The 14,099-nt window shown below is 38.4% G+C and overlaps 1 protein-coding gene across 2 annotated transcripts in view; it reads right to left on the bottom strand.

Annotated features, from left to right (window-relative positions):
* The window catches only part of UBE3D (ubiquitin protein ligase E3D), a 99,732-nt gene that overhangs the window by 49,515 nt on the left and 36,118 nt on the right, over window positions 1–14,099 (bottom strand). The window lies entirely within an intron of this gene.

The raw sequence follows: 14,099 nt of genomic DNA, 5'->3' as shown, positions 1-14,099 counted from the left end.
AACTGCTGCTCGTGAACATATCAGCTTGTTTTAATGTCCTATCTAGAAACAACTGCATTTTTTTAAGCACCTAAAAGAGTAGGCATGACCCCAACATTCACCATGGTGAAAACGGAGCAAATAGTCTCTTCACAATATCTGTGTCCTTCTGGATGATTCTCATTCTCTCAAGTTTCCCAAACTCACCGATTCTCTGTGAAGTCCTGCTTCTTAGGTATAAGCTTGCATATGTACTTTTTGTACATCTGTTTCTATTGTTAACTCTACTTATCACCCTCTTAGCTCTTCTAGAAGTTGTTCTACTTAGCATAATACACACATTTTTCTTCAAAGAGTGGGTGTATTTTCACTTTCTTACCTCCAATTGTCTTAAACTAGCCTCTTCAATTTTAACTGTTTTTTTCTTTCCTAACCTTTAAATTTTCTCCTCCTTTCTTGTTTATGTATGAGTATGTAAGAATGCACTTTTGGTTCCATATGCAAAAGCAAGACCCATAATGCACACAAGGTGAGAGGGGCTTCCATCTCCTTAAAAAAACAGGAGTGCTTTCTCTCACTTTTTTTTTTTAATCCAAAATAAAAGACAAAGAGAATTCTATCACTTCTAATGTCTTTTCTCAACCCTCACCAAAGTGAGTGGGTCAGTTTGACATAAGGAGCTCTAAACTGTACATGGTAAGGAGAAGGAGGAAGGCTGGCTGGGCTAGGCACCCTCTGGCATTCCTAATAGCAGTGCATCACTTAAGGTCTCCACACGTGGCTGAGACCATACGAAAGGATAGAGGCCAAAACCTGCCACACATTAACAGCTTTCATTATAGGCAGTATGTCATTGGACACTTATACTGCACCAGACCGATCTGGAAAAGCTGTTTAAAGCTACCACAAAAAAACCCTGTCTGCTCAGACAGGAAGGTGAGCAGTTCAGAAGACACCCTGGAGTATTTTCACTGTTGAAAGGTACAAGCCTCTAGTTAAGCCCCAAATACTTTGTCTGTATTAAAAGACTGTGCGAGTGGCCAAGCCCAGGAGAGGCAGCCCTGACTGGTCCACAGATTCTGTAAATGCTCCAGGAGGAGTACCTAGCTCTAGATGATGAGCACTGAGCAGCCAGCAACCAAGGAGTCTTGCTAATCGCAATCCAGAATTGAGTTTCATATTTCATTATAATTTAGTAACATCATTTCCACACATGATTAGAAACTTACCTTTATATGTTCCTTACTAGGTCTTTATTCTACATTTTTTACAATCTTGTCTGGTGATACAGGCAAATTTAGGTGAAGCTAGCAAAATTGGGGCTTTCAATTTTTCAGAAATCATCAAGTCTAAACAAAGCACTGTGCAGGCACCTTCAGAGCTAGAGAGTTTGGAGACTGGAGGTGATATGCTGAGGTTCTGGGTCTTGGGGAGGTGTTTCCACAGATCAACACCCTCTCTGCAAACTTTTCAGAACTCCAAGCAATATTCAAAACATCACAACTTACTTCAGTACCCTGATTCTATTCTTGTGTTTTGACTTGAGGATTTTTTGGAGCTGCCTCCTCATTTTGAAGTCCAGCTCTTACAGTCCTGACACTGCACTAGGGCTTTTATTTTTTTTGTGGCTGTTGGTTTATCTGGGGGAAAGACTGTTTGCATAAAGACATCTAGCCTAATTATGTTGCAATTCTTGTTTATTAATGGCTCAGTTATTAGTATTTCCTGAAACAATTCCAGTTTTTTCCTTTATTACAAACAAACCATGTGTGTCCTAGCACTTACAGCTCCAGGAACACTCATTTTAGGAATTAGTCTTTACAACTTGTCCTTTCGCAGCAAATTGCTTGTCGGAAGTCACTGTTTTATTAGATCATGTCTCTTTGTTCTTCTTTACCCCTATTACTCTTGGGAGTATTTTTCCATAATCTTCATTGTAGAGGAAGGAGAAAAACATCTATGCTTAAAATGAAAGCAAAACAAAACACAAAAAACCCCTGTTTTTTCACCTTAGTTTCACAGAACCTTTCTGTATACGGAGAGTTGTCTCACTTCCAGTACAGGAGAGGAGAATGCTTTCTGCTTGCTGAAAGAGGCAGATTGGCTGATGGTGCTCCTCAGGAGAGTGAGCACCCACAGAGGACAACTCAGCCCATCAGCTCAGTGCTTCCTCCCAGACCAATCCCAAATGCCAACAGTCTGAGGTGGCTAAGAGTTCCTCAGCCATGCAAACAAAACTACATTTTGCTTACCTGATCTTAAAATAAAGAATATTTCAATTTGACATTAAGATAGAGCAAATTGTTAGAAGTAGTTTTTGGAAGGGCTGAGGAAGAAGACGGGAAAGAAACCAGTAGGACTCAGATGTGCACATGGTAACTTTGGATGTAGACAGACAGGACTTGGCATGCATGTTCTCTCCTCCCCTTCTCCCTAATACCTTTACTCAGAAATGAATTCCTGCTTCTAAGCTTCCCTTGAGAAAAAGCAGGCTGGGCCAAGCCTGCTCCTTTTATGAGTAAAGGCAAAAGCCAGCATAATTCCCAGAAAGCACTGCACAGCTTGCTGTCCTGGCTGAAAGGAGTAAGGGGCAGGTAAGAGAGATTAGCTGGAGGCAGGTGAGGTTAACAAGAGAAATAATGCTATTTTATGTTCTTCCTTCTGCAAACATTCAACTTTTCTACACTGCAAAGAAGCCTTGAGATTCTGGACTTCTTGGTCTGACTAAAAAAAATTATAATCCTCAATATCAAATAAAATTCATTAATTCTACACAGATTCCTTTAGTCATCGCAGGGCACAAGACTGCATCTAGTTCAGACTGACTTTACGACAGGTAAAATCTCACCACTACATACTGACCTTGGTAGTGTTTGGAGAGGTGTCAGTCAGCTTTAGAAACCAGTCTTAAAAACAATAACATGTAGTAAAACATACTCAGTAAAATGGTCCAAACTAGGAGCATGCTCTGAGTTAAGAAAAAGACATGTCAGAGTGAATTTTTTCACAGGACATTAAATCCACCTCTGTCTATCATCATAGTCTAGTTTTGCCCGCCAGTGATCTCACCAACAGGAAAAAACAAATCATTCCAAGCATCCTGTTTGTTGCTCCATCCTTCCCATTTTCTCCCTCTTTTCTTTATCCCACCCTTCCCCAGAACTTTCAAACCTCTTAGCCTATTTCAACACAATTTTCTTAAGAAAAGATCTCATACATATTAGGTATGGGGAAGTTTCATGTTTTCCTGAAAATCAGTGTCTGAGTAGTGAGGAGAAATCCACATTAGTTACTCCACAGAGAAAAGCTAATGTTGGAGCTCAGCAACATATATACCGGATAATCAAATGACGTTTACCTGGGACAATATTAGCAGAAATTCAACAATATGACATTTCTGTCTAGCAAAACTAACTACTATAAGCAAAGTAAACGTGTTCTTCGCAGCCTACCATACTCCCTAATGAGTGAGCCAAATTGAGAGACTTGGTGCTTTTACTTAAGTGCACTCAATTTTATGGGTTCAGGACAACTGGAAAAGAAAACCTCTTAAGTTTTGGGGCAGGAAGAAGCGTTGATGATAATGGAACTGATCCCTAGTAAAAGCAAGAGTCAGAGCTCTTCCCAGTGTTAACCAAACTTGAGACGCAGCCTCTGCAGGTAAAGATAACACCTCAAACTCACCCCTTCTATTCCATCTACAAGATATACATTAGTCTCATAAATGAAAACACAATAAACAGACATAAGATTAAAATATATAATTAAAACCTTCATTTTGAGAAACACAGAACCACATATGATGAATGCTAATCAAACTGTTTAATATATTTCTGGCATACATTTCAGAACTGAACTAAAGTAGTACAGAAAGTGAACAGAGTAAAATTCTACTCAAGGGAGAAGATACTTGGCTACTGTGCTAGGTGCTGATACGAAATAACTACGTGCTATGTGCTAAACTGTCAGAATGGAGCATTCAAAACAAGTAAGAAACAAAGGTGAAAGGCTGAGACTATCTTTCCCCTTGTCCTTCTCAATGCTTTCTCTAAGGAACAGGCTGTTTGAAGGAGAAATTTAGAGCATGATATGATTGTCACGTTCCCGTAACCAGTCAAAGAAATACAGCTAGGAAAGTAAAATTCCTACAGTAACATGTGAAAGATGTTTTAAAAAATGAAATGGTATTTTCAAAGCTGTTTAGCTGATAATAATGGGAAATCCAGGGAAATTTGGATTTCTTTAAAAAAAATAATCAGCAAATGTTATCTGAAATTCAACCAATTAATTCTGAAAGCAGAGATGAGCAAAACTTGAAAACAAATACTCAGATAAGACTAAAGATAAGACAATTATTTCTCCAGCAGAAGATTCTGTTTTCAGATAAGCACATTTGATTCATCGTGCATCAGAGAATTGTATTTCTCCACTGCTCATTATGGAATTGATCCTAATGAATTGCTAAAATGCCTACATAAGTCAGAGTAACATTTGAAAATTGTGTCCTTAAAAGCAAGGTTTAAGACACCAAAATAATGAAATACATTTATTTCATGATTCCTTGATACAAATTCTAACAAACACACACAGTCGTCCACCAGATTGTGGAACCCACCCATAATGTCCTAAGTCTTCGCAAAAAATGCAATATTCATGGCATGTTAGTAAAGCAAGACAAATCTTTGTATTTCAAAACCAGGAAAAAATGATAAGGATTCTCACAAGATTTTGAAAATCTGGACCAGACTTCTCACTAGATTGCATTTCTTTCAAAAGAAGCCTCTTCCATCAATGCCAAGGCCATTTATCAGTAGTAATGGCCCTCCATCATGCATGAGATTCACTTCAAAATGCAACTGTCTCAGCAACAGATGAAATAAGTCTGCCTTTGAAGAGGAACAGGTAAACCCTTTTCTCCTTTCCAGACCACCCCCATCACCACCTCTGATTTACCAGGCTACTTCTAGAAATACATTAACCTAGGGTAGTCTTCAGAGATCAAAGCTGGAAAATGAAAAAGCTCTTACTCAGAGCACTACTCAGTGTTGCTACAAAGGCACTGGATTAACTTGACTTGATTAGCTATGATCTAGGTAAATGTGCTCTGCATTTAGGACTCCAAATACTGTGAACCCCTTGAAGGAGATTAATTTGTTAGCTATGGCTTCAGCGTTTTGCTGAATCAAGGTTGTACTGAAGAATTCAATATAGAAGCTGACAGAAACTCAGCCCTGACTCTCAGAGTTCACTGAATGTTGTTAAAGCTGCCCTTTCCACGAGCTAAAGCTCTGATATAAATGACAGATGACTTTACTGAACCAAAGGACAAACTTGCTAAATTAAATAACTATTTGTAAAAATGATTTAATCTAAAAAGAATTCTAAATTATGGTTGATGATCCGTCTGTATACTTAATATACCAGGAGGCTAAGTTATTTATACTTTTAATTATCCTTGCAGTGATCTAAAAATGACATAAAAATCAATGCATGCTCATTAGCTGCTAAACTCTTGCCAAAATTTAAATAGTATGGAACACTAAGAAGTGCAGCGCTTCCACAACAAAATCCTTTGGAAAAAAACCTGTCTTTATAGAATCGCTGCTTCCCTCCTAAAACAAACATCTGGAGTCTTGTTCTAATGTCATTCATTATTCATCCTCAGTAGCTGGGAGTGTTAAGTGTGGTTCCTGAGCAAATCTTCCTTGGGATCTTTACTAGTCACATGGTATCCCAAACCAACAGGTATTAAATCTGTCATAAGAGACAACAAGTGAAGTATGGAAATTTAACCCACTGGTGTCCTTGCAAGGAAATAAGCAAGGGAAGAGGATCATTTCAAGGGAAGTAAGAAGACAGAGAGCAGTGATCCAGGGACCCATGTGAGGAGGTGCTTTTTTAGAGTTATTGCAATGGACTACAGTGGCCAACAACAGAAGCTCCATCTCTAAGTTTTAGACCTTAATTTTTTTCAGTGCATGACTACAGAGACAGGATGAAGGTTTATTTAACTGAACCTCTATACTTTCAAGTAGTCTTAAACACTCTCACCTGTAAAGCAGTCTTACAAGGAAGTTACTGATATATAATCCTTATAATAAAGTTACATTATATATAGTATATACTACATATACTTTAATACAGCATATATGATTATTTATTAATTATATAGTAATCATATTATTATACAATTACTCATATTTATATAAATTAATATAAATAGATATATTTGTATACACAAACCCACAACCATTATTAACATTCTTCTGTCTTTTTTCTAAGTAATGCATATTTCGAATGGAAAAACTATGCACTTCTGGAGTCTGGTCAAAAAGAAGTTATCTAGAAATCCACTACAAAAACAATTCAGCAGGTTTAAAATACCTTATCCTACAAAATGTAAGTTCTTCTTGAACTTTCAGTGTGTCACCGTTTGAAAAGGACAAGTTATTTAATACTAATAAGAAAGGCTTATAATGAAAATTCAAATTTAACCTCACCTCTGCCCATCACCATAATATTTTTCAGAAGGGCTGACATAAGAAGTATCAAATGTTCTTGTAATATTTCAAAGGGCCTTTTAAGTAAAATTATGCTATTTACTCTAAAGAATGCTTTTGTGATTTAAAATAGGTATTCCACATGCAGTGTTCTCATTTCTAACTCAAATATTGAGCACAGATTAAATAACTCATGCTAAAAGGTACGTTGAAAGACAGTGGATTAAATGATTTTGTTTGCATTAGACAACTGCATATGAATCTCAAATACATTCATTTTATTTATGTATTTTAAATTATTTTACTACTTCTCTACATGCTTTGATTATTTAAACAATTTAAAGGAAGTCAGAGAAAGAAGTGAAAGCTGCCTATCTCAACCTGTAAAGTACAGGCCAAATTCTCTTTCTTTCTGTTTCACACCAACCAACATTTTTGTTAGACTCAATTGTCCTATACTAACTTAAATGTAAGTACATTGGTTTTAGTACAGTTATTAAAAAAATGCTATTAGCACAAATAATGCCTGTATATAGCCCACAGAATTCAATTCTTTTTTTCTCAATGTGGTAAAGAGCAAAACCAGAAAACCAAACAACTGTGATAGTATATTGTGCCAAGACAGACAAAGTTGTTTACAAGTAGATTATTCCTCTCAAGCACAGAAAGCTATCTCAACATAATGCAACTTTTTGCATGGAAATAAATCTTGATATTTTAATCCTGCCCAGGAGTAACTTCACCTTGGAGCGCGTAATTTCAAAGTAACACTCAACATACTTCTCCAGACTAGAGATTTTTGGGTATTCACCAACTGCTTTTCTATATTGCCTTCCCTCCTCCAGCTGTCTGCCAGGCAATTTCAAAAGCATTAATTTTAAGTTGCAAACTCTATCACCCATAAAATATTTTCATTCCACTGCAAAACAGCACCGACTGTATAGTCTCTGCAGAAGACAAAACAGAATTTCAGCTGCAGGAATCACGGAAACAAAGCTTAAACATCACAGGGAAGGATTAGCAGGTGTTCATCTATTCTGCAACCTTTAAGCTGAAGATTCATAATATCTAAAATATGGAAAGCTAAATCAAGCGAAAACATCTAAAGCAGACTTATGTTCAGTGGGACACCTAGATGCGTGGGACCACGAACGCTTGCAAATGTACTAAACTTGAAATTCATGACAGTACTCAAACCATGCACAGATGGTCAGTGAGTATAACTAAGACATTATCATCTTTATTTAGTTTCAGCACCAGGTAAGCAAAAATAGACTGATCATAGAACAAAAAGAAAAAGGAATTTTAATTTTGCAGGAACTGACCTTGGATATAAAAACCCAAGCCTGCCAGGTACTTCCCAGGATATGTCCTACCTGCAAAACCGCAGTGCATAAAGGTACAGCAGCAGCAGCTATATCCACAGAGCCAACACATAATAGTAACAGCCTATGGGGAGAGAAATTCTTTCTTCATTCATCTGCAAGATCAAGAGTGTGTGGCAAAAGCTGAAGCTGTAAAAGCAGAAAACTGCAGCAAATTTTCATCAGTTACAATGCAGCTCTGCTTTAGAGCATCTGACTGAGGAATACAAGCTCATGGAGAAACCAGCTCCTGCTGGGCTTGTGATGCTCAAACGTACATAGACATAATAGGAAGAAAACACGGCAGACAGAATTCAACAGATTCACAATGTATTTCCTTGAAACTACTTTTTAAATTTCCGTACATCATTTTTGCCTAGCTGGGTGCAAGAGCAGAACTCACACGTTAATTTAGAAGTTCTCCTATAAAACCAAGAAAAGTACAGGAGCTTAGCTCTTGCTGGGCATTGCCTAAAGTCTGCTGCGACTGCTCTTAAACATCCACGCTATGCAGAATTGCTGGCGCAGCTCCAAAGTACAATGTAATTGCAGACTTCTCAGCAGCAAAGCAACGTGGTCCCACTAAAAGGAGAAGCAAATTACTCTCGTAAAAACTGCATGGCCAACGCTTTAGAATGCGCTTCTTCACTTTAATGGTTGTGTTAAGGCTTTAAGCTGCCGTTTGTGAACGTCTTACTGCATCCCAGGTTAAAGAATTCAAGTAATTTTTCTGAAAACAATAAAGATCAGATTGCTGCAGCCAGATCACTGCTGATAATTCACCATAGTGGAGGATGGCACTGCTGACGGTCATCACCATCTAGACTAGTAACAGTTCTACTATGACTCTAGACTGCAGTTTTCTTGGATACGCCTACAGCTCAGAATGAAGGGATAGCTTTGCCTGCTCCTTAAAACACTTTTCTTCACCTTTAGCACCTCTTGATTCCCTCCTGGATACATCTTACTCTAAATTAGAACAGATGGCTCATAATTTCCCTAATGTATGGCAATAACTGTAGACTACTGTGCTCGGGATGGATGCAGAGGACACAGAGCAGCATGCTATTGACCTATTGCTAAAAGCCTGACTGGTGCCATCTAACTTGCAGGGAATATCAAATGTGAGCAGCAGCACCACTGACCTAAAAAGCCTCCCTTCCCAGCATGTATCAACCAAGTACTCAAATTTTGATGTTAAATATTTTGTTTTGTTTTTTACCTTCCAACATTTCAGGCATGTAGAAAAATAAGGGCCACTGCCCTGGCAAATGGGAGTAAGCCTCCTCTAGTAACTCTCATTTCCTGAAGCGTAGAAGTGTGCAGGTAGGGCTGTAGAAAAACAAAGTACTATGTAAAAGCTCCTTCACAGCAACTGCTGACATCAATATGATTACCCCATAGTAAATGCAAAGTAATTCCAGATAGCTCATCCTTAAAACATTCATGTAATTTTAAGGAAGCATTTCCACCTGCTCATGGGACTAGTGATATCTGGTGGACCGGCTGCCTTCCTCAGCAGACTCTTCTTGTAACTGTTGTTTTCAACCTATAGTTTTTTCTCATCAGCAGCATTTTAAGGGAGGACGTAAGGATGCTCTCCTCTATATAGCCACCTGTTTTACAGACATGGTGGGAAAAGTATCATTCAGATCATTTACCTCCAAAATTGCCCAATGCGTTTAAAAGTCAGGGGCAGAAGAAGGAGGGTGGGGGTAGCTGGCAAGGCAGACAAAGTACTGTCACACACACTTCATTTCCCCAGAGAAATAAAACATATTTGCCTCAGTGTATTTTTTCCATAAACCAACCTCAAGAACTTACAGAATCTTATCAAAGGACAACTCTGCTGGTTACCTCTCTTCACCCTCACCCTCTAGCGATGCACCGTAAATGCAGGGGAACTCCTCCTACTTGTGTGCACACTAGCCAGCATCTCCTGTATGCAGCCTACCTTCCCACCTGGAGGCTGAGACAACAGGCTGTCTCTCAGCCCCTCCAGGCATCACGACACTAAGCAGAATCCCCAAAGAAAACACAAAATGCCTCTGCTCTCTCCTGGGCTACACCTCCACCAAACTCTCACACAGGAATGATTTTACGGACTCTTTCCTCCCTCCTTTCTCTCCCACAGGTTGGAAACGCCAATCAAAATATAGGAGGAAGATTGAGAAGGAAAACATATTTATCAATATTGGCATGTCTTGAGTTTTGAACATCCAGATGCTATCGATAGCACTACTCTCCTGAGGTGCCTTTACAACTCTTCATGAAACTATAACCTTAATTTAAAAAGCATCAAAATGAGATGTTATATTGCAGAACATAAAACACATGGTGTCAAGTACCCTGTCACAAATACATGGGCCCTTTACCTCAACAGAAAGTTTCCCTATGTACAAATGCTACATTCAGTATCTGAGAATTATTTCGCACCATGTAAAATGTGAAAGGTTAATAAACAGGCAATCAAAAAGCCCAATAAATAATTCAAAACAGTGGCAAGGCAGATCAAATACAAAAGTTAAATTTTTGAACTAGTTCAGTACGAAACGTTCCAAAAACCTCACAAGCAGTCTGCCTAGACTCGTTGAGAGTCAGATGCTTAAGAAAGAGAAGACCCATCTCATTTGAAATGGCATTTAATTCACTTCACCCAATTAATTCTCAGATGAGCAAATTATTCAAAGAGGAAATGCATTAGAAAAGTTTAAAGCTGGAGACAGTAAAAATAACTTAGCTTTCAAAGAGGAGTAGAACTTCTTATAATGAAAACCGGGGCAGTGAACCAAGCTGCACCACCTTAGCAAGGAATTTTATTAGTATATTCATTTCAAAGGAAACTAGTATACAATGTCCAAGACTTAAAGACAACACCTATACTTACCATTCTCGACCTCTTGTAATAATTCTAATCATAACAAATGCAAGTTCAAGAATTACTTTAAGTTATTGCAGCTCCTAGTTTCAACTGTGATTGACTTGTTTTCCGGTTTCATCTGTTTGAAGTCCTCCTTTGCTCACCGAAACATTACTGAAGTCAGTCCAAAAATACCTGGTTCACTCGCCCAAAACAGCTACCAGATGATTTCCAAATTGATAAATCTGATTAACATATCTACAGAGTAGCAGCAACTGTGTCATGTGTACCCAGTTTCAATACCCATTATTGACAAAATCTCAAATCTCACAGATGCTGCAGAAAAAAAAAATTCAAGAGATGAAAGATAATGGTTTGGGGCTTCATCAGATTTAAAGATTATTTTACCAATTCTGTATACAAAAAAACAGAATTTTGTATCCAGACTAAATCATTTTACATTAAGCAAGGTGAACACAATGACGTTCCAAGACAATGTTCCCATTACTTATTGAAACAAAACCTAATTATTATCTGGGGCATAGGAGAGATTACATATTCCTGCTGTATCTACACAGTGTAAAAATACATGCACATGCTGCTTAAAGGTCAGCACCTGTAGCTTAATCAATAATCTAGAACATCTATGCATCTGTAACCTTTCATACAATATTCAGTGTCACTGGTTGTAAAAATGGTAATACCAGCCCCAGCTACATGCAGGCTTGTGTTTTTCCTTCAATGCTTTTTGGGAATTGTGTAGCCCACTTACCTGCAGACTGCCCTGTATGGACTGCCAGTGAATGTAAACTCTTTCAGAGGAACCTCACTGAACAGCTTTTCAGAGCTAGTTATCAGAAAGCCTTGATGAATGGGGACCCTTTGCAAAGAAGAGGAAGTGTATTTTCCCAGTCACAGTTCCAAATAAGGTTTCTGACACTGGCGACATAAAATTCACCTTTACTAGAGTAACCTACGCGCTTAAGGCATTACAGCAAATACGCAGTGTTATGGATTTTTCTTGCGGTGTGTGGGAATTTAAGTCTGAGGACAGAATACCCTATACAATAGGATCTGGACATGCCTGCAGAAACGGTGAACTCAGTTTCATGAGATTGCAACATCATTCTGTCTGATGCTTCTGAATGATCTACAGAATGGAAATCACATAGTAACTCTGAAACGCTGGCAGAGGAGCACTCTTACAGATTTGGTAAAAGGAAGACAGAAGCAAAGCTCAATTCAAAACAGCAAACATTGAAAATGAAAATGGCAGAAATTTACCCAAAGGAAGACTGAATGAAATAGTGTAGGTATTTATCGATGTATAACTCTTACAAAAGGAGGAATGGCTAATTTCTTGAGAGAGAAAAAAAATGCGTTTAAGTTTCTGGATACACAGATTGCTCAGATTTACAAAAGGAGTGAAAATGTCTAAAGCAACTCTGTTGCTTTGAAAGTGTGTAACTTAAAACTTTCTACCAACCACACTATGGCCTTTTGGAAAATATTTTTCCTAAAAATATTAAGTTCAATTTTTATAATTTAATTAAAGTCTAATTTTACATCAGATTTTTCATTTCCAAGCCCTTAGAAACACTTTCATTTTCTAATTACTGAAAGAAGAGAAGAGGGAATTGAACATAAAGTATCTCATGAAATACATTCCATGTAATTCTCCTTCTAGAGCTTCCTGCGAGAAGGCAGTAGAGGGATGCTAAACTGAGGTCCCAACAGAGGTATACACGAGTAAAAATTACCTCACAGAGAAAGAATAGAGATTTGGGTGCTGAAGAATGAGGTTAAGAAATCAGCTTAATTGTACAGGAGAATTAATCCCCCTGCTAGGGAATGAGGCAGATCTTTTTCATCTTCTGGTTTTTTCTTCAGTGTCGCAAGTAGTTTCCTTCTAACAATGATAAAAGTTTTCCACTGCTGGTTCCTAGTATAGTGAAATGACCTTAAAATTCAAGAGGTGCTGTCACTCCATTTTTCTTTTATCTTAGTGATTAATAGTAACTTTGGTGTTGGGGTAAAGGGGTACAGAGGAAAAAGATCCTTCATACTTCTCCATGATTTCAGTTCTATGTTTATCAAATTCTCTTCATTTTTAAAGTGCACTGGACTGACTGAAGAGCAGCTTTGTTCTGCATGGCTAAACAGAGAAAAGGTTTTGTCTTTAATAAGGGCTTAGATAAATAATCCCAAATCCCAGTGGGCCTTGTTAAAGCAACATCATAAAATTTTTACACTTCCTTATGAGTTTGGAAAAAAAAAAAAATTGTCTACATATCAGTCTGAGCTCATCTGACTAATGTGGCCTTAGGGAAAGGCCTGTTGAAATTCATGCGCCTAGCTATTAGAAATGGATTTATAGATGCAATTATGAAAAATCAGCATAGGTTTATTAAGTAATGATTAATTTTTTTTTTTAAAAATCAGTAGTTACAGCTGAAAATAGAACACATGCAGAACCAATGCTTAAATGCTGTAAAGCTGGTGTGACCTGTTGGTTCTATGCACTGTGAGCACACTGGGAGGTATTCGCATCACTCAGTTTTAGGTATTCAGTGACCTGATTGATGAGCAGGGATGAGATAACTCATGAAGATAGTGGTCCCAGCTGTTGACCCTGCCTGGACATCTGAACTGCTCATCGCTCATTTCCTAAACTGCCACGGTTCACGGTGCAGTGTCTTTAAGCAATCCAAAATTGGCAACAATTTACCTTCAACCATATGCTCTAAATTGCAGTAGTTGAGGACTTGACAGTCAAGTGGCTCAGACATCTGTGCTGCAAAAGCAGGGCGAACAGTTGGTACAGTAACTTCAGCTAAGACCGTGACTGAAAAGCAGCGTTGGCTTAAGCGAGACAATCTAAGTTCCTCATCTAGGCAGTGCAGGAAGAGCAGCAGAGAGGTGTTATGCCCCATGGGCAGGCAGCAAACCCAGTAAGCAATGTGGTATCCCCTTGCCTTGTTACTAGTGGTCACATCACAGTCTTCAGTAAAGGCTCTAACCACAAACCAAGGGAGCACAGCATTAGGTGCTATGTAGAAAATATGGCCTATAACCACAGAGCTCACGGCTGATTTATCACTTATTAGGACCGAGGTGCCTGTTGAAACCTCTAGGCAAATGATGTGAACTGTACTCATGTTAGATGCCAATATCTTCCCACCAGGTCTCTCTGACTGCCTACCTCCTGGTGCTCCTCACCACTACTGTTGCATCAACCAGCAGCCTCAACACCGGCACCTAGTACCAGAGGGATGGTGTCTTTGATACCCTGTCCTAACAATATTGAAATAGGTGTGCATTCAGGGCCCTAGGCTAGCAATAAATACTAACACTTATTTCCTCAGTAGTATCAACCAGGCAAGCGGTGAAGAAAAA

This window comes from Gavia stellata, chromosome 2 (assembly GCF_030936135.1).
Source record: "Gavia stellata isolate bGavSte3 chromosome 2, bGavSte3.hap2, whole genome shotgun sequence".
In the NCBI taxonomy this organism is placed as follows: Eukaryota; Metazoa; Chordata; class Aves; order Gaviiformes; family Gaviidae; genus Gavia; species Gavia stellata.
The sequence above is the reverse complement of the archived record's forward strand: the minus strand, read 5'-3'. Positions and strand labels throughout refer to the sequence as shown.